Below are 24,614 nucleotides of genomic sequence, written 5' to 3'. Positions count from 1 at the left end.
TTCATAAAGCACAATGGAGCATGCAAAGAGTTCTATCAAAACTATAAATAAGCCACTACACATGCATTATGCAGTCAGTTCTCAATTATTCATGGAAGGCAGGAAAGCAGATGGGATAGCCCGAATGAGGGAATGATTCAAAAAAGATCTCTTAGATTTGCCTTGACATTTGCACTGAGCTCAAATGTATGTGACATCTGTGGGGTTTTTTAATCCATTCTCTCTGAGGAGCCCTGACTTCTGACAACAGCTTCTCTATACAGTTATTAAGCAGACCCGCAATGGATCTGTTCCGAAAGGAGCAGTGCGAGCCAAGCTTCACACTCAGAGTGATGCTTTGCTGCCCCGTTTATTTTATTTATTCATCTGCACTTTCAGTGCTGCCCGTGCCCAGTAGGTCCAAATGAAGAGACTATAAACAAGAGATGTCACAGACAAATCAAAATGTGGGTAATTACAGAATGGAGTTTGAGTACGTTGACATCTTGGCAGAAGTTGGCAGTATGATTTTGAGGATGACGGGAAGCTTAATGGGAGAAGTGGCCTGGGTAGGATCAGGAAACACTGGGCAAAGCTTTCAAGATGAGGATTGAACTGGTAATCAGAGATCAAGAAAGCATTTCATCCGCTTCTGTGGAGACACTAACTCTAGAGCTGTACGTTGGAGCTCCTAAAAAATGTAACCTAGCATTGTCCTTGGGTCTGCAGACAATAAAAGCTAAGCTTCTGCCTGCTTAAAAAGGGAGGTCAAAAATATTTGAAATGATAACGGTTATGAATTTCTCTCTAAAGCCCACCAAATGCCAAACCACTAGTCCAGGAAGCCTGGGGAAGACGGTGAAAGAAGGTGCATGCTACGTGGCGGAGAAGGGAGGATGCCACGTCGGGGAGAAGGTAGGAATGTCACATGGGGGAGAAGGGAGGATGCCACGTCGGGGAGAAGGTAGAAATGTCACATGGGGGAGAAGGTACGAATGTCACTTTGAGGAAAATGGGTGCAACCTGAGTCAGCTTGCTAAGGGAATTCAGCCAGACTCTGGAAAATGTCACTGAGAAATGCCCAAAATGTTCTTCATTTGTGGTTCTGAAACATGAGATCATGTGTGCATATATGACATACTGGAAGTCATACTCTCTAGAGAAATAAACAGGGGGTAATGGAAAATAAATATAGTCAACATGAAATATGTAATTTATGAAAATGTCCTTATCTAACACAGTACAACACATAAAGAACACACACAAAGAAACTTTAAAAATAACAGATTTTAAGAGAACTACTTTTAAAAATGCACCTACTTGCTTCATCCTGATACCTGCAACCCTAGATAATTTTATAGTTCCTCCCACAGAGAGATAGGGGTTATTCCTCTACCCCACCAGTCAGAGATGACTGTAGCCTAGCTTTTAAAAATAAAATGTGACAGCAAAGACGAAGCATAAAGAAGGATGTCAGCTTCTACAGCTGCCCAGGATCTTGGTCAGTGGCCATGTGAAGAAGTCTGGCTAATCTGAGATACATGATAATCCATGCAGCACATAGAAATGCTGACTCCACTAAGACAATCCCGACCAACCAGCTGCAAAGCTTCCTGGAAGTCGACATAAGGCAAATGAATTTAATGCAGACTAAAAGCAGAACAAGCACAGAATTCCAGCCAGCAGAATTAAAAGCCAAAGCATCAATGGTTACGCCACTCTGCTTTGGAATGACATGTTACTTGGCAAAACTGACTAATACACACCATCCCAAGAAAAGATATTTGGGGGAAAAAATGTCAACACACCACAGAAAGGATCCTAAGTGTGGAAGGAGAATTCCTGAGGACGGGCTGAGCAACGCCAAAGCGTAGCATCGCCTCCTAGTCCTCTCAGCAGTGTGTCTCCTCACCACACAGCAGCCCTTACTTTTCTGAGGTTCTCATACATCTGCTAAATGTCTCCGTGAAACACTATTGTGCTTTACCAAGAGATGGGGTATACGCCTATCATCTCCAGGAAAGGGATTTCAACTGATTCAATTGTTGTCCATGGTTTGGAGAGCTCAGACAGATGTCTGACTGGAGGCCTAACTCGTGCACACTGAGACCTGTTCCGTCTCCTATTATATTCAATTATTTCTGGGAACTGTTTAAGTCCAGAATTGGCTTTGGGAATTGATCTATGGAGACCAAACTGCTTCCGTCTTAACTTCAGTCCTCATCTGTGGATTCCCCACACACATGAGAATGAAATTGAGTTTGACAGCAGTAGTATTTCACAAAGCCATATGTAAAAGCAATTGAATTCTATATTTTAGTGACAATTTTAAAGAGAGCTATCATAAGATTGAGAACTTTTTAGAGGTGACAGCTACACAGATTACTTCTCAGTGTCCTTTGTTCTTAAAATATCATTCTGGACTCAAAGAGAATGCTGGGCTTGAGTCAGACAAAGACCAGACTAGCTGATGCTTGCAGAGTGGAGTAAGGTAGGGGCTAAAGTTCACTTTTCTAGAGGAGAGGAGTTTGAGGGACAGTTCTGATTGTGACAAGATTTCAAAAGGACCAGTTTGAGGTTGAAAACACGGATGCACATAGATGAAGTAGAATTCTTGGGGCAGATATCAATTCAGTCAGAAGTTATGGCTTGGCCATTTCTCTTTCTTAAAATTGAAAGAAAAGAAATGAGAAAATGACTGTCAAGACATAAAAAGTCTTCAGTTTTGAGGGGGTGGCACTGTAACCTCTACCCATTGTGACAAGACTTACTTAGAGCTTTGTTCCCCTTCTGGTACACCTCATGGAGTGACAGAAGCAGTCGTTTCCAATGGTGGCTGCAACCTCCTAGCCCTCTCTGGTCCTTCCCAGCGAAGAAGCACTCAAGCTGGTAGCTCTCAAATAAAAGTGGTTTGATGGAAAGGGGAATCATTAAAGAAGCTGTGTAGCCAATATTGGGCTCTCGGAAGCACGGGGACAATGGGCATTTGACCTTGCAGTGGTTGCTCGCTGCCCGTCTTTCATCTGAGCACCAGGTCTCACCTGCTCTCCGAGAGTTAATGTATCCTAAGAGCTCTCTGTTCAGGCACAGAATAAAAAGAGTCATCTCCTCTTGACAGCCTTTTTCCCCACCTCACAAGCCTCTGCCACTGTTCTTTCTGTAGCAGCTTCCTCCGATGCACGTGGGCTTGATTTTCAGGGGAAATGGAGAATTTCCATGCTACGAAATTATCCCTCACACATCCAGAATGCAGGGATGAAATAGCATAGCATATCGAGACGATTCTGGTGGTTAGGTCGCCTCTGTGGTTAGATCCCAGAGAAAATAAGGCTAAGAGGTGGACATGGCTCCTCCAACAGGCACCCCACCTTAGCAGAGCAGATGTGATAAGGCAAGCAGCATGTCCATGAGAAGCCGGCCAAAAGTAATGTCTTTTTTTTTTTTTTTTTTTTTTTTGGATTCGGTTTTTTCGAGACAGGGTTTCTCTGTGTAGCCCTGGCTGTCCTGGAACTCACTCTGTAGACCAGGCTGGCCTCAAACTCAGAAATGCGCCTGCCTCTGCCTCCCAGAGTGCTGGGATTACAGGCGTGCGCCACCACCGCCTGGCTAAGTGACGTCATCTTAAGGGCCACCATTGTGAAGCATCATGCCCGATCCTCCCTTCAGAAGTCACACCCTTTTCTGAGGCTGGAGATGCAGCTTGGTACTGAGAGCTCTTTGTCTAGCATGTATAAAACTCTGTGTTCAACCCCCAACCCTGAAAAGGGAGAGATAGATGAAGAGAAGGAAGATGGGGAGAGGAAAAGAGGAAAGGAGGGAGGAGAGGATACCCTTCTTCCCTATACCCACCCCAGTGAAGACTCTATGACCTTACCCTGCTGCAGTCCTGGATTCCCTTTGCTTATTGCCTGATGATTTTTTATTTTTCTTCTAGAAGAGTTGAGAATGTGTCACCATGTAAAACAAACCTTCAAAACAGCTAAAGAGGATCTGATCTCACTTGTAAGTTTTTCTGAATCCAACAGGAAAGGCCCACGGAAACGGGTCTCCTTAGGGAGCTTTTTCTCAGCAGTGAAATTGAAGACAATAATTCAAGCCTGTGCTTCCTTTCTGAGGCAAGCCACATGGGCCCAGTCACTGAGCTGGATATGCCAGGTGTGGGCTTTGTGTCGAAGATGAAGTTCTGCCAGTGTGGCAGGTATTATTTTTTTAATCCAAAATCGTGTCTTTGACTACATGTCTTAAACTCTCTTTGCTGTGATCCCGTGCTACAAAAGTCAGTAGCAATTTTCCGGGGCGCTTCTCCAGGTGTGCTGCATACTGCCTTACCTCTGCTATACAACAGCTGCTGCTATCCAGTGCTTGCTGTATACATGGCACTTCCAAAGGCTTTGTGTGAAGTCTCTCATTCAATCCAAAAATTCAACTAGCATGTAGAATGGCATAGATCTATTCATTGGATCATCATCCACTTCCTATAGACCCTAAAGGGCTTGAAAAGAATTGCAGCTTGCCTAAGGACCCAAGAAATAGCAGAAGTTGGGACTCAAAAGCTAGCCTAAGTCATTCTAGAGCCTAAGTTCCCCATAACTATGCTAAACCATCTCGTTGCGCTGGCCCTCATGACTGAATCTACCAGAGGCCCTGAGGTGCAAACTCTGTCTCTATCTAAACTAACTGTTGTCATACCAACCATGACAGCAGCATTTTAGGAAATGTACAATCTTCTATTTTCGAAGCCCTAGAAGCTATTCTAAGCAGAAAGCATGATGACAGAATTCAAATGTTCATCTTCACTGTTCTCGTGTGAAGTGGACTTCCCCATGAAACCACACCCACTAGATCCGGGTACAGTCTGGATCATTCAGGGGTCAAGTACAGTCATTCTTCTCTGGGTTAATGCCATACCTGTAGTTTTTATAAAATAAATTATTTGCATCTAAAAAAAAAAACTTCACTCAGGGCCTGTAAGGATAGCTTAACAGTTAAGAGTACTTATTGCTCTCCCAGAGGACCTTAAGTTCAGTTCCCAGAACTCAAATCTGGAAGTTCACAATCACCTGTAATTCCAGTTCTACATAACCCTTTTCTGGCCTCCACAGACACCTTCCAAACACACACACACACACACACACACACACACACCAAATTAAATAAAAATAGACTCTTTTTATTAGATATTTGCTTTATTTACATTTCAAATGTCATCCCCCCTTCCTTGTTACCCCTCTGAAAACCCCCTCTCCCATCTCCCCTCCCCCTGCTTACCAACCCCCCCTCCACTTTCCTGACCCAGCATTCTCTTACACTGGGGGGGGCGGGGCATCCAGCCTTCACAGGACCAATGTCCTCTCCCCTCATTGATATCTGAAAAGACCATCCTCTGCTGCATATGTAGCTGGAGCCATGGATCCCTCCATGTGTACTCTTTGGTTGGTGGTTTAGTTCCTGGGAGCTCTGGGGGTACTGCTTGGTACATATTATTGTTTTTCCTATGGGGCTGCAAACCTCTTCAGGGTCCCCAATGGAGGATCTATAGAGCTAGAGATGCAATCTTTTTTTAAAAGAAAAATTAACCCAGGTGTGGACACACACTTGCTACTCTGTAAACACACTTAATAAAGTTCAATGTCATCTTACATCTAAAAAAAAAAATAGAAATTTTATACAGTTGAGCAAGTTCACAAATTACCTTACACCTAATTCTGCTTACCCATTTTGTTTTTGTTTTTTGCAGTAGGATTGAGCCTAGGACTCTGTGCATATTAAGCGAATTTCTATTTGCTATATCCCTGCCCATCCCCTTCTCTCTATAATAAACATTAATGCCAAGTAATCTTCTCAGTGTAGACGTGGCTTGCCGTTCTTTACAACAGAGCTTGTGGATCTGGCAGGATGATATCACATCACCCTCTCCCAGACTCAAGGCACCTCGGAATTAGAATTAAGATTTAGCATAAAATGACTAAAAAGATAGCATGTATCAGAGCCTGGGAGTCAGATTGCCTGTTTGAATCTGACTGTACCATGTACTGCCTATGTAACCTTGGGTGGATTACTTAACCTTCATGTGGCTTAGTTTCTCTAAATGATAGCAATGCCACTTGCCTGAACATTATGAATATTAAATAAAATAGCCATAGAAAGAAGCTAACACCCAAGAGTGGTACCTTTTGTTAATATTCTCTTGCACTGTTTTTCCAGGGAAGGACAGCAGGAAGCCCCCCAGTTAAATCTGTAAGGAAACAGCTGCATATTCACTTTGAAGACCTAGGAAATACACCTATAAATAGGCTCATATCTCATTAGATGTTTCATTGCATATGTACTATTGCAGAAGCACCTTAAGAAATGTTCAACATCATTAGTCATTAGGGAAATGCAAATCAAAACAACCCTGAGATTTCCCCTCATACCAATCAGAATGGCTAAGATTAAAAACTCAGAAGACAGCAGGTGTTGGCAAGGATGTGGAGAAAGAGGAACACTCCTCCACTGCTGATGGGATTGTAAGATGGTACAACCACTCTGGAAATCAGTCTGGCGGTTCCTCAGAAAACTGGGCATGACACTTCCGGAGGACCCTGCTATACCACTCCTGGGCATATACCCAGAGGATTCCCCAGCATGCAATAAGGACACATGCTCCACTATGTTCATACTAGCCTTATTTATAATAGCCAGAAGCTGGAAAGAACCCAGATGTCCCTCAATGGAGGAATGGATACAGAAAATGGTATCCATTTACACAATGGTAATTGTATAAAAGTGGTATATTTACACAATGGAATACTACTCAGCAATTAAAAACAATGAATTCGTGGAATTCATAGGCAAATGGTTGGAACTGGAAAATATCATACTAAGTGAGGTAACTCATTCACAAAAAAACACACATGGAATACAGTCACTGATAAGTGGATATTAGCCCAGAAGCTCAGAATACCCAAAACACAACCCACATATCAAATCATTCCCAAGAAGAAGGAAGGAGAGGACCCAGGTCCTGATAAGGCTTGATGCAGCAGTGTAGAGGATTACCAGGACAGAGAAGTGGGAGGGGGTTGACTGGGAAATGGGCGGGAGGGGGGTAAGAGGGCTTATGGGACTTATGAGGAGGGGGGAACCGGGAAAGGGGAAATCATTTGGAAAGTAAGCGAAGAATATAGAGAATAAAATTAAAAAAAAATATTGTCACTGGGTACAGAAAGGGTCAAGAGACAGGGAGAATGGGTGGATGGCCAACATAGGATAAAGCTACATATTGAGCCAGCACTGTAGGCAACCGATTCTTCATCCCTGGGGACTGTGCTGGACCTCTACCAAATACAAATGAAAACTAAAGACTTTTAGTTCTTCCATTTCTGTCTTCTATGTGTGAAATCATGGAACACTGACTGATTGGGACTTGAGGGCAATAAATGTTCCCATAGATGGCCAACATGATAATGTCAAGAGAACCAGAGAGAAGCCTTTGATACACTTAATCTGGCAGATCTAAGCTTGAACTGAATTGATGCAGAGTATCTAGAATGAAGGGCCCTTCATGATAAAAAGAAAAATGGTTACTATTCACAGAATGTCCTGCAGAATACCTACTCAGACCCCAGAAAACTCCTATTATTCTCTCTGGGTAAAGAGCTACAAAGTTTAAAGTCACTACTGTTTGAAGGAAATGATTCCAAAATATTCTTGCTTGTCTGAGGATGTATCTCAGTAGTAGAGCGCTTACCTGATGTGTGCAAGACTCTTGGTTATTGTAGCTTCAAAGAAACCCAAGTTTTGCTTGGAATCAGATGACGATGAAGGCCTATTTTACCAACTCTCTCAGCCCTGCCTCCTTCCTTGCTCTTCCCATCGCCTTAGTTTGAACTCCAAGAGGAAATTTTAAGTGACATCTATAATCAGTAGATCTCAAAAAGACAACCCAGCCTACCTTTCCCATTTTGCGCATGTGTGTGTGTATGTTTATTGTACATGTGTGTGCACAGATATCCTCACACAGTTCTGTCTTGTAAGTAAAGATGCTTTCTCCTGTGGGTGTATATATGTGCAGATGCCCTCATATGTGTTTGTATATGCATGTGCAAATGCCCTCCACTGTGTGTGTGTGTGTGTGTGTGTGTGTGTAGATGCCCTCATGTGTAACGTATGTATGTTCAGAGGTCGACATGAGGTGTCTTCTTGGATCTCTCTTCAGCTTATTTTCAAGGCAGCTTCTGTCAAGGAGCCCACTGTTTCAGATAACCTGGTAGGTCAGAGAGTCCCCACGTCCCTAGAATCGACCTGTTTCATCCAGAATCCAAACTCGGGTCTCCATGCTTATGTGGCAGCACTTTTTTCCACTGAGCCATCTCTCCAGCCCTAGGTTTCTATTTCTTCTTGTAGCGCACGCAGTTGAGTGATTTTAACCCATAGGAGTCTACATTTTCTCATCCATAAAATGAGAGTGTAGAAACCTTTGTCACAGTTGTTGGATTTGAAATTAGAAATGATGTGTGCTCTCACACAAAACAATCCTTGGGCATTCAATAAACAGCTGTTATTATTTTTACTGTCAGAAAATGTTGTTGTTGTTATTATTAATATATAAACTTCTAAATGCTTTGTACAGAAAATGTAAGGGACTGTTGCGGCTCGAGACTTGAAAGCAAACAGCAAGTCAGAAAGGGAAGTTCTACTCAAGCAGGGAAGATCCTTTGGTTGTTAGGCCCATGCACTCAGTGCATCAGTTCTCACAGCTGTATGTCAGGCATTATGCTAAGGTCTCGAAGGATGCTGATGTGACTAATTGACCATAATTCAATAAGCAGACACCTACAGAAATAAAAACCAGAATTCCTAGACTATGGAAAAATGACTAATATTCATACCAAGTGTCATTCAAAAAGACTTTTGTCATCCTATGCAGCAAAAAGTCACTTAAGGGATAGGCCAGAGCCAAAGAGAGCTTTCAGAACCTAACACACAGAGCTTCCTAACCATTCCACAGTCTACAACCCCAGGACTGATGCTAAAGATTACAATATACTTTCTGCCTTCCAGCTACATTTGAAGAAAAAGACTCATTATTCTCAAGAGGGCACTAAACCAGTCTTGCAAGATGTGTCTCATGTCACTGTGTCAAAATACCAGAGAGAAGCAGCTTGAAGAGCTGAAAGGTTTATTTTTGGCTCATTTTCATGCAACAGTGACAGAAGAGATAGACCCCACCATTAGTAGGCTGTCAAATATTTACAGTTAGTTCTATACTGACACGCAACTCCGTTGCTGTGAGCCACCCTCCCCTCATCAAAAGCCTCTCCTACATAGCCTCAGTACTCCCATTCCTGTTTTTCTTTTTCTCTTACTACTATGATAGGAAATGTTTAGGACAAACACACTAGGACTTGTACTTAGCCTCATTTGCTAAGTAGATTAGTAAAACCATTTTACCACCCTAAAGCTTGGCTTGACGTTACAATTGCAGGATTAAAAACATCTACCTGGTCGGGATAGTGTAAGAATTAAATAGATAAAATGACTCGAGATGGGATCTCCATTTATTTCCACCACTATCACCATCACCACCACCACCATCATCATCATCCATAACCTAGATTCGAAGTTGACAAACCTGGTTTTGTGAAATACAGCAATGTCTAATTCCATCATGGCTAAATTTGTACTACAACATGTAAATGAATCCTTGCTCTCAATGGAGATATGCCAAGCATAGATGTTCTGGTTTTGTTTCTGTGGCCTTGATGAACACCCTGTGAAGAAGAAGAAGAAGAAGAAGAAGAAGAAGAAGAAGAAGAAGAAGAAGAAGAAGAAGAAGAAGAAGAAGAAGAAGAAGAAGAAGAAGAACTATAAAGGAGGAAGAGTTTATTTGACTCGCACTTGCAGGTTGCAGATCTTCATTTTGGGTCTATGATGGCAGGTGGCACTTGACACACATCATTGGCATCAAACGGTCAAAAGAATAATTAACCGGATCTGGGGAGGGAAGAGGGCTTATGGGACTTGCGGGGAGTGGGGACCCAGAAAAGAGGAAATCATTTGATATGTAAATAAAGAATACATCGAATAAAAAAAAAAAAGAAAAAGAAAAAATGCTCAACATCATTAGCCATTAGGGAAACGCAGAAGCTGGAAAGAACCCAGATGTCCCTCAGTGGAGGAATGGATACAGAAAATGTGGTATATATACACAATGGAGTACTATTCAGCAATTAAAAACAATGAATTCATGATTTTTTTAGGCAAATGGATGGAACTGGAAAATATCATCCTAAGCGAGGTAACGCAATCACAAAAGAATACACATGGAATGCAATCATTGATAAGTGGATATTAATTAGCCCTGAAGCTCTGAATACTGAAGATACAATTAGCATATCAAATGAAGAAGGATGAATGGAGAGAAGAGGACTTATGGGACATATGGGGGGGGGAGGGAACTGGGAAAGGGGAAGGCTTTTAGAATGTAAACAAAGAATATATAAAATAAATTTTTAAAAATTTTTAAAAAAGAAAAATAATAATTAGCCGGATCTTTGTTTGCTTGCTACTCAACTGGTTCCATCTATTCTTAGGCAGCTCAAGGCCCAACTGATGCAATGGTGCTGAACACAGGGTTGGTTGGTTAACTTCTCTGTCAGTTAATAGTCAAGACAACTCTTCGTAAGCATGCTCGACAACCAAGCCAAACTAGACAATTAATTCCTCAATTGAAATTATCTTTGAAGATGATTCTAGCTTATGTCAAGTTGATAGTTTAAACTAGCCATCACAAAAGCCTAAACTGTCTCCTATCTAGCCCTCCACAGAAGTTTTCCAACCCCTGATAGAGTCATTGTGTCCAATGTATCAGTGCCCATTTCCCATAGCTTCATAATCCCAGCCAAGTGCTTGTCTAGGCTAAATTACCAAGAAACTACACAGCACAGCATTAGCAATAGACTGTACGATAGAGTAGAAATGGTACCTCTTTGATAAATATTTGATTCTATATTTATCCACTCATGTGCATTGGTGTGTACTTATAGACATATATGTACAGCACACACTAGAACTGTAGAGAAGATGGATGTTACATATACAGTTTAATGTAGGGAATGCAACTACTAAAATAGAGTTTATTTGCCTGCTCAGTGGCTTTAATCAGAGGTATGCCCCTCCTCTGCCAGGAGACAGTCTCCTGAGTCACTAGAGATATTTGGAGCTGTTCTAAGTGCTGTTTAAGCATCAGGTGCAGCTGGCTTCTGATGCTGCTGCTAGGCCACTCTTGACAAACAGGATGACTTTCCCCATCAGGGACCTAGTGTCCCGGCTAGCTTTATATCAACTTGACACAAGCAGGAATCATCTGAAATGATAGAACCTCAGTTGAGAAAATGACTCCATAAGATCCACCTGTAGGGCATTTTCTTAATTAGTAATTGATGGGGAAAGGTGCAGCCCATTTTGGATGGTGCTATCCCTGGGCTAGTAGTCCTAGTTCTATAAGAAAACAGGCTGAGCAAGCCATAGAGAGCAAGCCAGAAAGCTGATGACTCTAGGTTGCTACCCTGTTTGAGTTCCTGTCTTGGCTTCCCTCGGTGATAGACTATAACATAGAAGTATAAGCCAAATAACCCCCTTTCTTCCCAACTTGCTTTTTAATCCTGGTGCTTCACTGCAGCAATGTGAACTCAGCTAGGACACCTAGCTAAATCCAAATGTCAATCAGTAGGGTCAAGATTGGGAGCCCCATCTTACATCTAAGTGATGTTGGAGACCTATAAAAATTTACCAAAAGAAAGGTGGTGGAAAGACTTGAAAAACCACCCATGCTCAGAGAATAGAAAGCTATGTAGATACTCACCACTCAGATAAAGATTTCTAACCTCTCTGACTCTCATGGCCAATAGCTCCTACCCTATCTTCTCAGCATTGCTGTGCCACTGAAAACACAGCCAAACTGGAAGACAGAAATGACTTATACAGCATAGTGGGGAAAGAGAAAGACCACACCTTTTCCTCCTAAAAAGTAAATATTTATTATTAACTATATTTGAAATTTAGAATATTCCTCAGGAGTGGGCATTAGAACTAGAGTTGTAGCTATGTTTTCCAGTCCTGTAATAACCCTAGGACTCCCTGGAGGGAGCTGAAATGACTTGAGATATTCATGAAATTTTTTTCTGAGAGTATTCTAAAGAGATGTTGAAATGAATGTTAAAATGAAGTTGCTGACTTTATTCCCTGGGTCCTGTTTGCTTTATAGTCTCATTACCTTCACGGATCCTGAATAGGATCCCACTGTAAAGACGGGGAACAATCCTCACTTCATTTAATCATCAGAATTCTGGAACTGCTTTTCTCATGTGTTTAAAGCAGCATGGTTTTGTTGTTGTTGTTGTTGTTGGGTTTGTTTGTTGTTTATTTGTTTGTTTTTGCAGAAAGGCAATCCGGGTGGAGAAGCGTGAGGCAGCTATCATCATACATCGAGAAGGGTTTGCATGGTGGTGTCTCTACTGAGGTGGAACGGGGTGGTCTCAATGATATCCATCTTGTTAATAGCCCCAATCTCTTTGAGCTGCTTGAACCAGGCAGACAGATGTACAGTCTTATCTCCAGAGGCCCAGAGGAAAGGCTTCTCCATGGTGCTGGGCCAAAGACTCCGGCTCATTGTTTTAGAACAATTATTTTTTGTTCTTTTTTTTTCCTTGCCTAGTAGGTAAGCTCATAAAGTCGGAGGCTTTTTCCCCCTGCTTTGTTCATTTTATATCTGATAGCACCTGATGCATAATAGATACTAAATAAGCATGGAATAAATAATTTGTTGAACTAATGTCCCTGCCTGGAAGGAGCTTCATTGTTGCATGTGATTGATTCTGAAATGAGTCAGCACGTAGCAAGTACAATAGGAGTTCAGGTGACTCTCCAGGCGGTAGGTTGGGGGTGGGGAGGCTTTGAATTTTACTCATTATTCAGGGCTTTGAACTCAATTTCCAAAAGGTATCCGAGTCCTGAGCATCCCATTTGATCTCAGGATCTCGTCGCTTTTGGAAACGTCAACACCATCTGGTTTTTTGGAAGTTGGCACCCACACCCAGCTGCTAATTTGGACTCCTAAACCACTTTAAAAATTAATGGCTTTATAAAAGGTCTGCAACTCCCTCTTAAGAGTTTAATATCATATTTATAAACTCGGTCTGTGTTGAGTTCCAGCATATTGCAAATAATTTACAGTGTTGTCCTGCTCAGAGCATAACTAATGCAGCTCCACAGCTGTGCCGATAACTTTTCCTATCAGCAGATGATAAACCATAAGTGGCTCTGTTTGGATGTGGGGAAATGGTCCAGATTTTTAAAACTGGGAGGGAAATTTGACAGCAATGGCTTCCCTTACCTGGAAGTCATTTCACTGCTGATAAATGCAGTCCATCTCTTTCCTGCTTGCTTAAATCTAGGAGGAGTAGGATGCTTGTGGAGTCTATGGCTCTTTGACCTGCTTGCTTGAACACTTCCAACCGGCTGGTAGGTAGTTTGGAAAGTGGGTCAGTCAGCTAGGAGGCTCTGAAGTCAAAAGGGAACACGGTGGAATGGCCGAGCTGTCCGGTAAAGCCTTGGATTCTAATCAGCTGCTCTACGAGGATGATTTACAGTTAAGGGGACCTCTGTGCTTGGCTGTACCACACGACTTCTGTGATTCCTGGGTACACTTTAGGATCCTGAAAAGTTGCTTGTGTGTGTGTGTGTGTGTGTGTGTGTGTGTGTGTGTGTCCTCTGTCTCTCTGTCTCTCTCTCTTTCCCTCTCTCCCCCTCCTTCCACCCCTCCCCTGTTTGAACAAACCAGGTATGAAGTTCTCCCTGTAAAGCTATGGTCCCTACCCAAAGATTACAGGATCCAGGCTTTTGTGCATCAACAGCTCTTGTTTCCTTGACTGCACTGATAGGTTTCAGGGAAAAAGAAGAAGGAAGCTTGTGCTTCAACTAGAAATCACCGTAAATGATATACACGTCATTCTGCTCAGCCAAAGCACTGAAACTTTAAATTGTTTGTTATTCTTGTTGTATATGTATTTAGTAACTAATGTGTACATATTCACATATTTGTGTGTATGTAAATTTATGCATGTAGGTGCACTCAAACATATGTGCACAGACATAATGAGGCCAGAGGTCAATATGGGATGTCTTCCTAAATTGCTAACTAGTCTGTACTGTGATACACAGCCTGGCACTAGGACCAAAAGTTAAACTAGTTTGAAAAAGAGCAACTGGCTTCGGAACTCCCTACGGAGATGCCTATGGGTCCCGCGCCTCACTCCTGGGATTACAGTGTGAGGTGCAGTACCCAGCCTTGTCTATGGGCACTGTGGAGGTGCACCTGCTTTCACAGCAAGCACCTGACTGACAGGGCTCCCCACTCCTCCTTCACTCCTATTCCCAAACATGAATTAATGATTACTTTTATACAATAAACTGTTTAAAATCCTTTTAAGCAAAATCGTTAATCTAGGATTCCCTCCCTGCTGGTACTTTGGCATACAAAGGCAAACACATGCACTTGTTTTTATTGTAAAAGTACTTTGGGAGACCTTTAGGGGCCTCATTTCTATGAAGTGCCCCAGAAACCCCAACAAGAGGTAGGCGAGGACCTTCGAGCAGACGGCTTGCTGCAAGCGTCAGCTCTGGCAGCTGATGGATTGATCCCACTGTTCAGGAGGCAGTGCTCACTCCTTTCTCCCCCACCTCCCTGGGAGAACAACTCCCCACACAGAGGTGGAACGTGGGCAGGTGTGACAACGTGCCAGTCTTGATCCTTGGCTCTAATAAGACAACGCTGGTTCTGTTATTCCTTCTGGGAGCTTCTGAACACACTCATAAGCAAAACAGGTCATTGCCTGCTCACCAACCTGATCCCAGAGTGGGTTCCACAGCGCACAGCCAGACACCTGCTGTACCACATGGAAGTGTTGGTAGCTGTGGAAACTGCACCCATTGGGTGATATACCTTATAGCCTGAGTTCACTTAGAGTGAGGATTGGCTCACTCGTTCAAAAAACACCTATGATCTCAGCATGTAGAAGCTGAGGCAAAAGGATTTCAGTGGGTTTAAGGCCACCCTAGGGTACAAAGACTTTGTTCCAAAACAAACCAGCTATCCAAAAAAATTTCAGTTTTGTGCCCTACTATATGTTGGGCAGAGAAAGGGCAAAGTCTAAAATTTCATTGGCCTTGGGCTCATGACTTGTGCTCTTTACAGTCTTTTTAGATAGTCTACTTCTATCTCCCAGACTGGCCTTGGACTGGTGACTGTCCTCCTGCCTCAACCTCCTGAATCCTTAAATTCTAGGCATAAGCCAACTTGCCCAGTTAGATTTGAAATAAAGATATGTGTGTTCTTTTATAACACACAGTCTGATTCTTGTGCCTTCTCTTGGGCTCTTTCCCCTCCGTGTTTATCTCCCCTAACTACAAGAGGATAGTTTCTGCTTTATCTTAATATTATTCTATTTTGTTATATTATATTATCTCTTACATGTCTATTGGTTTCCTAGTGAGAGACAGAAAAGGGGTGGATCCAGAATGGAAAGGAGAGCCAGGCAGTGGTGGCGCATGCCTTTAATCCCAGCACTCGGGAGGCAGAGGAAAGCGGATTTCTGAGTTCGAAGCCAGCCTGGTCTACAGCGTGAGTTCCAAGACAGCCAGGGCTACACAGAGAAACCGTGTCTTGGAAAAAAAGAACAGAATGGAAAGGAGATGGGGAGGGACTGGGAGGAGTAGAGGAGGAGGAAACTGTAATCAGGATATATTGCATGGAAAAAATCAATAAAAAGACATAATTTTAAAAGAAAGAAAATTAAGATAAACACTGCACAAAGGAAAACACAGTATTAAAACATCTATTTGAGCAGTGGCAAAGAACCAATAGTAAACATATATCAGATTAATAAAAATATAAGCACACCATATGTATATGCAATTGCTTAAAACTCATTTGCAGACTAGATGTCCCAGGGTGAAAGAGTTGAATTCCGAGATTTATAGAAGCCCTGGAAGTGTTAGGGACAAAACTGGCTGATATGACAAAGTCAGGCTTCCTTCCCCCTTTCAGGCGAGACTATTGTCTATCTTTTAGACCGGGGGAAGGTGCCAGAGCTGATCGGAATGTATTTAGAATGAATCTTCTTAATGAGCTGTCAAGTTCAGTGGAATTGCCAGACCTGGCTTTAAAAACTTCCTGGTTTTTAGTACCTGAGCCTATAAAGATGATATACAAGCCACAGAGGATGCAGAGTGGCCATGGAGGGGTGAAAACACAGACTGGGGGCGGGGGGGGGGGGGGGTAGACGTGCAATGGAATGGGTGGAACAGGTGAAGCCACCCATCTGGGCCTTTTGCTTGCACACCTGTCATTGCATCTGGAAACGAAGGGTGGCATAGAAAGAGGCCACGGGAAAAGAAGTTAAGAGCAAAGCAAAGCTTGACTCTGGGGCCCCGAGCCTTCTCCTTCTATAAACCTGGATCCTGCCTCTCTTACCTTCCATCCTCACGACATCCCCAGCCTCTTCTGTGTATCTGGTTCCCTTTTCTTAAGAGTCGCTGCTTTCCTGGTTGCCTTAGGAGTCAGTGTTTTAGGACTCTGAGGAGTTTAGAATCATAAACAGTGGTGAGACAGCATCATTTTATGAGAATCTGAGTCCTAGAGAAGAACCGACTTCAATATATTGCCCTGCCAGTCAGGAGCAGACCTGGGACTGAGTGTCTCAACTTCAGATGCCATGCTTCCCGGGACTCAGGAGGGAACGAAGCCTTGCCAAAGGCTTGAAATACCACCATACTTCTGGATTATTGAAAGCCAAAACATAATAGATTCCAAATAACCTCGATCTGCACAGCCCAATAGAAATACAGTTTGAGCCATATGTGTCATTTAAAGTTTTCTAAGAGTCACATTAGTGATGGTAAAAGCAGACAGGTAAAATTAATTTAAAATTTAATAAAACATTTTCTGCAACCTAATACACTCAAGATGCTATGAGATTAAGTTTAGTTTTCACCACTGATTTTAATGGGAAATTGAAATAGAAATAAATTTAAAGTAATGCTTCCAGAATACCTGCTTTGGAGTTGGTGCCAATTTATTTACTTTCCTCTGTCCTGTAATTTATCTGTGAGGTCCTGCTTTTTAAAGCATCGTTTTCTGACCTCCTTAATTCCAGACTTAGAATAAAGTTGGCCCTTTTGGGGGGGGGAGGGTCATCAAATATCGTTCTTTTATAACTTCACAAGAATCACTCGCTACAGCGCAGAGACAGTAGCCTGCAGATGGAGAACATAATGAGCAATTAATCTTATCTACTTAGTGTCCTGGACAGCGCAGGAGTTTGGTGACCCATGATCCAGTCTCCTGAGTAGCCGTAAGATTGATGCCATTCCTTGTCTAGTAGTGATCAGAGTCTATTGTACAATATTTTTCAAGTGATTCATCCTCCAGATTTTTATATTATATATATATATATAAATGATACACACACACACACACATATATATATATATATATATATATATATATATAATCATTCCCTTCAAAGTGAAGAAAAATATTTCAGTGAGTATTTGCTTACAGTTCTTTTTCTTCTCAGAGATGTTCTTATCTCTCAAGCCATTTCAGTTTTGCTAATATATCCTAATAAAACCATCAAACATAAAAATTGGTCTAGGCACAGTTTACTTCCAACTTTAAACAAATTCTGCTGGGGCTTTGTTTTGGTTGTTCTCCAATGAATAGAGAAAAATGGCCTGGCTTATTTGTAGAAATCACTGCTTAATATTGGAGGGTTAAACTTAATAGTTTCATTTTCCATGTTAAAAACTCTGAGTTGAGTCAGTGTACAGATTAAAAAGTATTTCTTAGATATAATATTGAGGTAAGATGGAAGGTCCTCTTTTAATTTTCCATTTATCCATTTATTGATATTTTATATGTATGTGTGTGTGTGTGTGTGTGTGAGAGAGAGAAAGAGAGAGAGAGAGAGAGAGAGAGAGAGAGAGAGAGAGAGAGAGAGAGAGAGAGAGAATATACATATGGAGGTCAGAGGACAACTTGTAGGAATCTATTCTCTCCTGCTAAGGAATTTGGTCCTTCCATGGACCAAATTCAAGTAATCAGACTTGGGACAAGTACCTTTACTTACTGAGCCATCTTGCTGACCCAAAAAGTATAGAATAAATCCAAATCATAGGCCAACTAGTACATGAGACCTGGACGTTTAGACTGAATAGATGCTGTGTTCCATGTCTATCTGTTGCTTCAAAATCTTGAAAACATCCAGGAGGCTTTTAGTATCATCTCCATGTTTACTGACAACAGTAACTCAGGCAAGTCTCCTTCCTAGGATGGGTGGTTTTCAAGGACCTGGTGGGAATTCTCCTACCTTTGGAGGATCTGTGGACATCAACAAATTAAATCCTGTAGAAATGACCATTCATCATTCTTGTTGGCCGGTCACCAGGAAAGGGATTGCTACAGATAAAATAAAGTTATGCCCTTTATAAAAATTTCCTTTGATCCCAGCACTCTGGTGATAAAAGTGTAAGGTCTTTACTGAGTCAGAGGGAGGCGGTCGCTCAGCAAAGACTTCCATCCAGCCTAGTTCCTGGGGTCTCACACCACACACTTACACCTTTGCAGAACACTGATTTGAGTAGTGGGAGTGGAGGAGAGGCTTATTGAATGTTTCATTGCCAGATTAAGCCCTGCAGACCACACCAGATGTAGAGTGCTTGCCCCTGCTTGTCCCTCCAAGCTCTCACCATACACACACACACACACACACTCATTCACATTTCCAATTTCATGCATATCTGTGAACGCCCAGTGTCATTAACTCCTGAGGAAAATGCCTTAGTCTTAAAGCAAGCAAACAATAAAACATTAAGTCTTTCTCACCTGCCTGAAAGAACATCTTTCTTTCCAGAAAGGACAAGGAGTTGTGAGGAGGATGTGTTGCCCTCCCTTGAGTGGATACTGGTTTGCTCCTTTCAGGGAACTTACTCACCTAAGACTGCAAATAGAGGAAGTGACAAAATGCAGATTAAAATGGGATCTTCTGATTCACTCACACTATTTACAGTGGACCAAGGCGAATGGCTCTTAGGTTTGTCCTCTCTAATGAACACACATTGTGAGCAAAAAGAGAAAGGAAGGCCATTTTAATTTCACACTGAGATTAGGGTATAAATGACACGGACACTCATGCGGGAAGAAATAAATCAGAGTGCTCCCTTGCCTTCCTATCGTTCCCCTCCTCCCCTCACATGACTGCCTGGCGCAGAATCCAGGCTGTGGTTGGATTTGGAAGGGTAAGGGGATGTTAACTAGATGATCATGGCAGAGAAGCTTTTCAGCTCCATTAGAGCACTGCCTAACAGCACTTTTCATCCTTTGAGGAAATCAAAGATCAAGTGAAAAGCAATCACCAGACCCTTTGCTTGCTTCCTGGAAGCTAATGGACCATTAGGGGAGGGATGCTGGTGCTTCCACAAATAGAGATGCTACTGAAGAAGACACATGAACTGCTGTCTGGGACCGCAAATGTCTCCTCTCAAATACCTTGTTTGGGGTCTAGGGAAGTGGCTCAGTTAGGAGAGTGTCTTCCATACAAGCAGGAAGACTTGAGTTCAGATTCCTGGCCCCCACATTAAAACAGCTATGGTGGCATTCATCTGATCTGTAACCCTAGCATGCGGGAGATGAACAAATACAGGGATCCACAGCCAGATAATATGCAGAAAATGGGAGGCCCTGAGATAGTCTCTCATTAAATTCCTCCCCCAAGCACCACCAGGCTTCAGGGAACTCTGTGGCAAAGGAGGCCCTAAGAGTGTAAGAGCCAGAGCAGATAGAGGACACCAAGGAAACAAGGCTTTCTATACACAACAGAAGCTACGCGCATGAACTAACAGAGACTGCAGCAGCACACACGCAGGACCTGCATGCACCTGCTTCAGATGAGGCCCTAGAGCTGAAAGGAAAAGTAGACATGCACCCCTATCCCTAACCAAGAAGCCGTCTCCAACTGATAACCACTTGAAAATGAAAATTTAGTTTTCACCAAGAATGTCTTACTGGGAAAACACACTACTCTTAGTGTAGGGCCACACATCCAATGGTAGACGAACCAACAGAGAATGAAGTCAAAAGTATCTTTGGAGGTCTCACAGTGTCATCTCAGGATAGCCCATATATTTTACAGATACTGTGGTCTAAAAGTTCAGAGGAAGGACAGAAATAGACAAGATCTGGCAGTGCCGTGGTCTGGTTCCATGTATGCTGTGGCGTGTGTCCAAATGTACAGGGACATGGTAGACAGAGGAAGGAGGAAGAGTGACTGACAAGGAGACCCTGAAACGCTACTGCTTAGGGCTGAGATGACCCCATGCCCTTTGTGAAGCCCATGGCAGATGCAGATGGTTTGAGATGGTGGCTGGCTTTAAAAGCAATATATTAGCTGCTTCCATTAATCCTGGGCAATGCCTAGTTTCTTTGAAGGACATAAGTTGTGATAGCTATTCTTGTTTTTCAACTTGACTACACAGAGAAACAACTAAAAACCTTAGTGGGTGAGTACGCCTATGAGGGATTTTTTTCCCTAATTAAATCGCTTGAAGTGAGAAGACCCACTTTTAATCTGAATCTTTTGACGTAGAAAGATATACATCTTTAATCTGGACCACACCTTCTACTGGAAGCCCATATACAAGACATGGAAGGAGGAAGCTTTCTTTCTTCACCTGCTTCCTCTTGCTTTTGCTTGCAAGTCCGTTCTCTCATGGCCTTACAGCTGTTCCATTGGGATGAACCCTGAAGACCAGTGGGACACCCAGCCTTGTGACTGAACAATAACTGGAGTCTTGGGCCTTCCATTGCTAGACATCCTTTGTTGAACTAGCTGGACACTACCCATAAGCCATTCTGATAAATCCCCTACTCATTCATACATACATACATACATTCGTTAATACAAACATACATACATACATACATACATACATACATTCGTTAATACATACATACATACATATATACATTCATTAATACATACATACATACATACATACATTCGTACATACATACATACATTCGTACATACATACATTCACACATATACATTCATTCATACACACACTTAGATATACATATATACAGACATATATTCTATCAGTTCTGTTCCTCTAGCCCTGACTAACACATAACTACTTGTCACTTATCTCAGGTCGACAGTATTATTTTATCAAAATGTCCTATGACTCTTAAATAGTGGATGAATTAATATCTAAAAGGATTATTTCTGGGAACCCCATTATCCTCTTCCTCCATCACCATTGTCATTATCATCATCATCATCCTACGTGAAGAGTCTAGAAACATTGACTTTTTATGTGGACATTTGAGATTTGAACACAGGTCCTTATGTTTGCACAGCCAGCACTCGTACCCAGATAGCCATCTCTCTGCTTCTGCTTTCTTTCTACTGAGATATAAGTAGGATCTAAAAGGAAACTTAGACTATTCTCCTGGACACAAAACTCACATTCAGTCTATGAAAAGAAGAAAATACTTGCCCATGATTTTAATATATCTTTAAAATATCTTTGGGAATGTATCTCAATCACTAAAGGCAGCAAGTTTCTAGAATATACTATGCAGAAACACCCACAAACTTAGTTCTTGACCCCTGATTCCAAAAGCAAGTATTAAGCTCTCCAGAGGACCTGGTTCAAGTCCTGGCAGTAGACTGAAGTTAGAAGTACACATCTGTTTTAAGCTCCCCCTTTGAACCGCATACTGTCTAAGGTAAACTTCCACCAAATTTTTCTCAACCTCTATTCAGTTTCTTTGTATAATATCCAAAATGGTTGTATTAGGCCTCTCTTTGAACTATTCATTGGTTGATCAAAACCATAACTAATTTCAGTAATTTATGGTTTAAATATAAAATATTCCCCCACCAGATCATAGGTTAAAGGCTTAGACCCCAGACAATGGTGCATCTTTGTGTAGAAGTTTCAAAAAGTATATCTACCTGGATGAAGTAGATTACTAAGAATGTAGCTTTCAGGGGTATCTTACATATTTTTACTGTCATTGTTGTTGGGTTTTCTGGGTTTGGGGGGGTTGGTTTTTGGGTTTTTGGTTTTTGTTTGTTTGTTTGTTTGTTTTGTTTTGTTGTAGACAAGGTCCAATTACTACTTCTTGCAGGGATGTTGACTGATCTTTTGGGTTTGTTCTTGTGCAGGTAATCATAGCTTCACTGAGTTTATACATGCAGTGGTCATGCCATGTCCAGAAGACATCATCTCATCACGTGCCTCTTTCCCTCAGGCTCTCTCACTTTCACCCTTCTGTGATGTTCCATCAGTGTTGGTAGGAACAGGAGATGGATGTAAACGCCCCATTGAAGGCCGAGCACTCAACAGTCGCTCACTCTAAGCATTGTAACCATTTCTGAGTCACTGTATTCGCTGATACTCAATACAGGAAGGAGCCTCTCTGACAAAGGCTGACAGCAGCACTAATCTGTGGTTATAGACATAAATCTTTAGGAAGCTCTTTGACAATATTCCTAATTCTCAGAATAACCATGGTAACGTTCTCCTACTAGGGCCAATAACCTACCGAACCATGGGATTTTGCCTGAGTTTATGATATCAGGCGTGTATTCCGACCTCAGAGACAATTGGTGGGATGCAGATCCGATCAAAAAGCAATTTAACCTTTATGCCAATACCAAAGCATGTCGTCTGGGAGAACATTGACTTATGTTCAAACTCTTAAAGTCTATCTTACCCTCCTGTCTCCCTTCCTGCTTCCTGGCCACTATGAGGTATGCAACTCTGCTCCCACATGCCCCAGTGAATTACTGTGATGATCTGACTTACTACTACCCAGAAATGATGGTTCCTCTGAAACCATGAGGAACCTTTCCTCCTCTTAAAATATTTCTCTAGTGTATTAACTAAAACTGAAACTGAAACCTTTATTATCTCAGTCTAATGACCTTTTTTCTCTTTGTACCATTTCTTTTAGATTTCCTTTAAAGATTTATTTTATTTATATTTATATACATATATTAAATTATAATTACACTTTCCCTCTTCCCATTCCTTCCTCCAGTCCCTCCCAAAGCCTCTCCCTCTAACTCCCTCCATTCTCAGATTAATAACTTCTTCAATTGTTATTGTTATATATATTTGGACCTATAAATTAACTAAAAAGTTCCTCTGATCTCAGCTGAACATATTGGTCCATGTAAGATTCAAGAGTGGGTCTATGAATCTTTGTTTGGTGTTCCCATGGGTGTAAGTGTCAACCGGCTATCAGTACCAGCCTAGGATGGCCTCAGTCAGAACAACTAGACAATCTTCCACTAGTCTTTCATCTTCCAGAATCCTGGCTTGGGTTTGTTCATATGGTGAGGGAATGGGTCTAAAATTGTACACAAACCCTTTGAAGGCCTAGAGATGGCACACTGCCATGCCTATCATACAATATTGATTAATCAAAACAAGTCTTAATTTGGGAGAAAGGAAAACAGATGCCATTTCTTGATATAAGGAGTCTCAACTTCACATTTTAACTGTGGGCATATAGAGATATGAAAAACTGTGATCTTTGTGAAACTGATCTATCACACTGGGTACGGCAAATTCTAGCCATCCATCAAAACCCATTCTCTCCTTTACCTCAGTGACACAACTGCAGTCAGCCATGTAGACTAAAGTTCAATCTATGTTGCAACAAGTGTGAGCATGGGTAAAAAGTTCTCACCATGGTTTGAGTCTTCCCCACTAAAGTCTGAGCAGAAGTGATATGTGCCAACTGAGATATCTAGAAAGATCTTGTGTGAAGCAAATTGCAAAGAACTCAGGTTCTCTAGTATAAAAGAGAAATAGAGTTTTCTCTTTCATCTGAAATGGTCTCATCTAAAATATTTATGAAAAAAATAAAATATTGCATGACAAAGAACTGGTGTTTATCATTTCTTCAATTACTCTGTTAGGTTTTCTGTTATAATAGTTTACTTTCACCTAACCTACATCCTGAAGCAACAAAAGATGGAATCTCAGTTCCATGGAAAACTAGGTCAATAGACAATGCACTCTGGTAATCTGAGACCACATGACCTCTCCCACAACATACCCAAAGTCTTTATAGAGGAAAATAAAGCAAGGACATGGGTATTACTTGTTAGGCAGATTTGGGTTACAAAGGGGGGGGGGTTCACTTCCTACTGGTACTTTCAAATAGACTCTGTTCACGTGGAAACTGGTGCTTTTTCCTCACCAGCTGAATCTGTCACAAATCCTTAACCTTTTCCTAAAGTACTTCTGATTATGTTGCTATGGCTTCGTAGCTTAGGAACACTGAAGCTCTGAATTGCAAGTCACTGGGGAAGGTAGGCCATGGGCTTCGTGTCCCTTCTCTGAAGGCTCTGAGACACAGTGGAAGCTGGCCTTGAAGAATAATCAAACTGAACTCTTCCAAAGTAAGAGGCCCACAAATGTTGAACTTTACAGAACTCTGGCAACAAAAGCCTGGGATTGTGTCATGCCACTGTCGTGAAATCTTCAGAGAGTTCCTTGTGGCTTTTAAA

This window comes from Apodemus sylvaticus, chromosome 5 (genome assembly GCF_947179515.1).
Source record: "Apodemus sylvaticus chromosome 5, mApoSyl1.1, whole genome shotgun sequence".
In the NCBI taxonomy this organism is placed as follows: Eukaryota; Metazoa; Chordata; class Mammalia; order Rodentia; family Muridae; genus Apodemus; species Apodemus sylvaticus.
Note: the sequence above shows the minus strand (reverse complement) of the source record.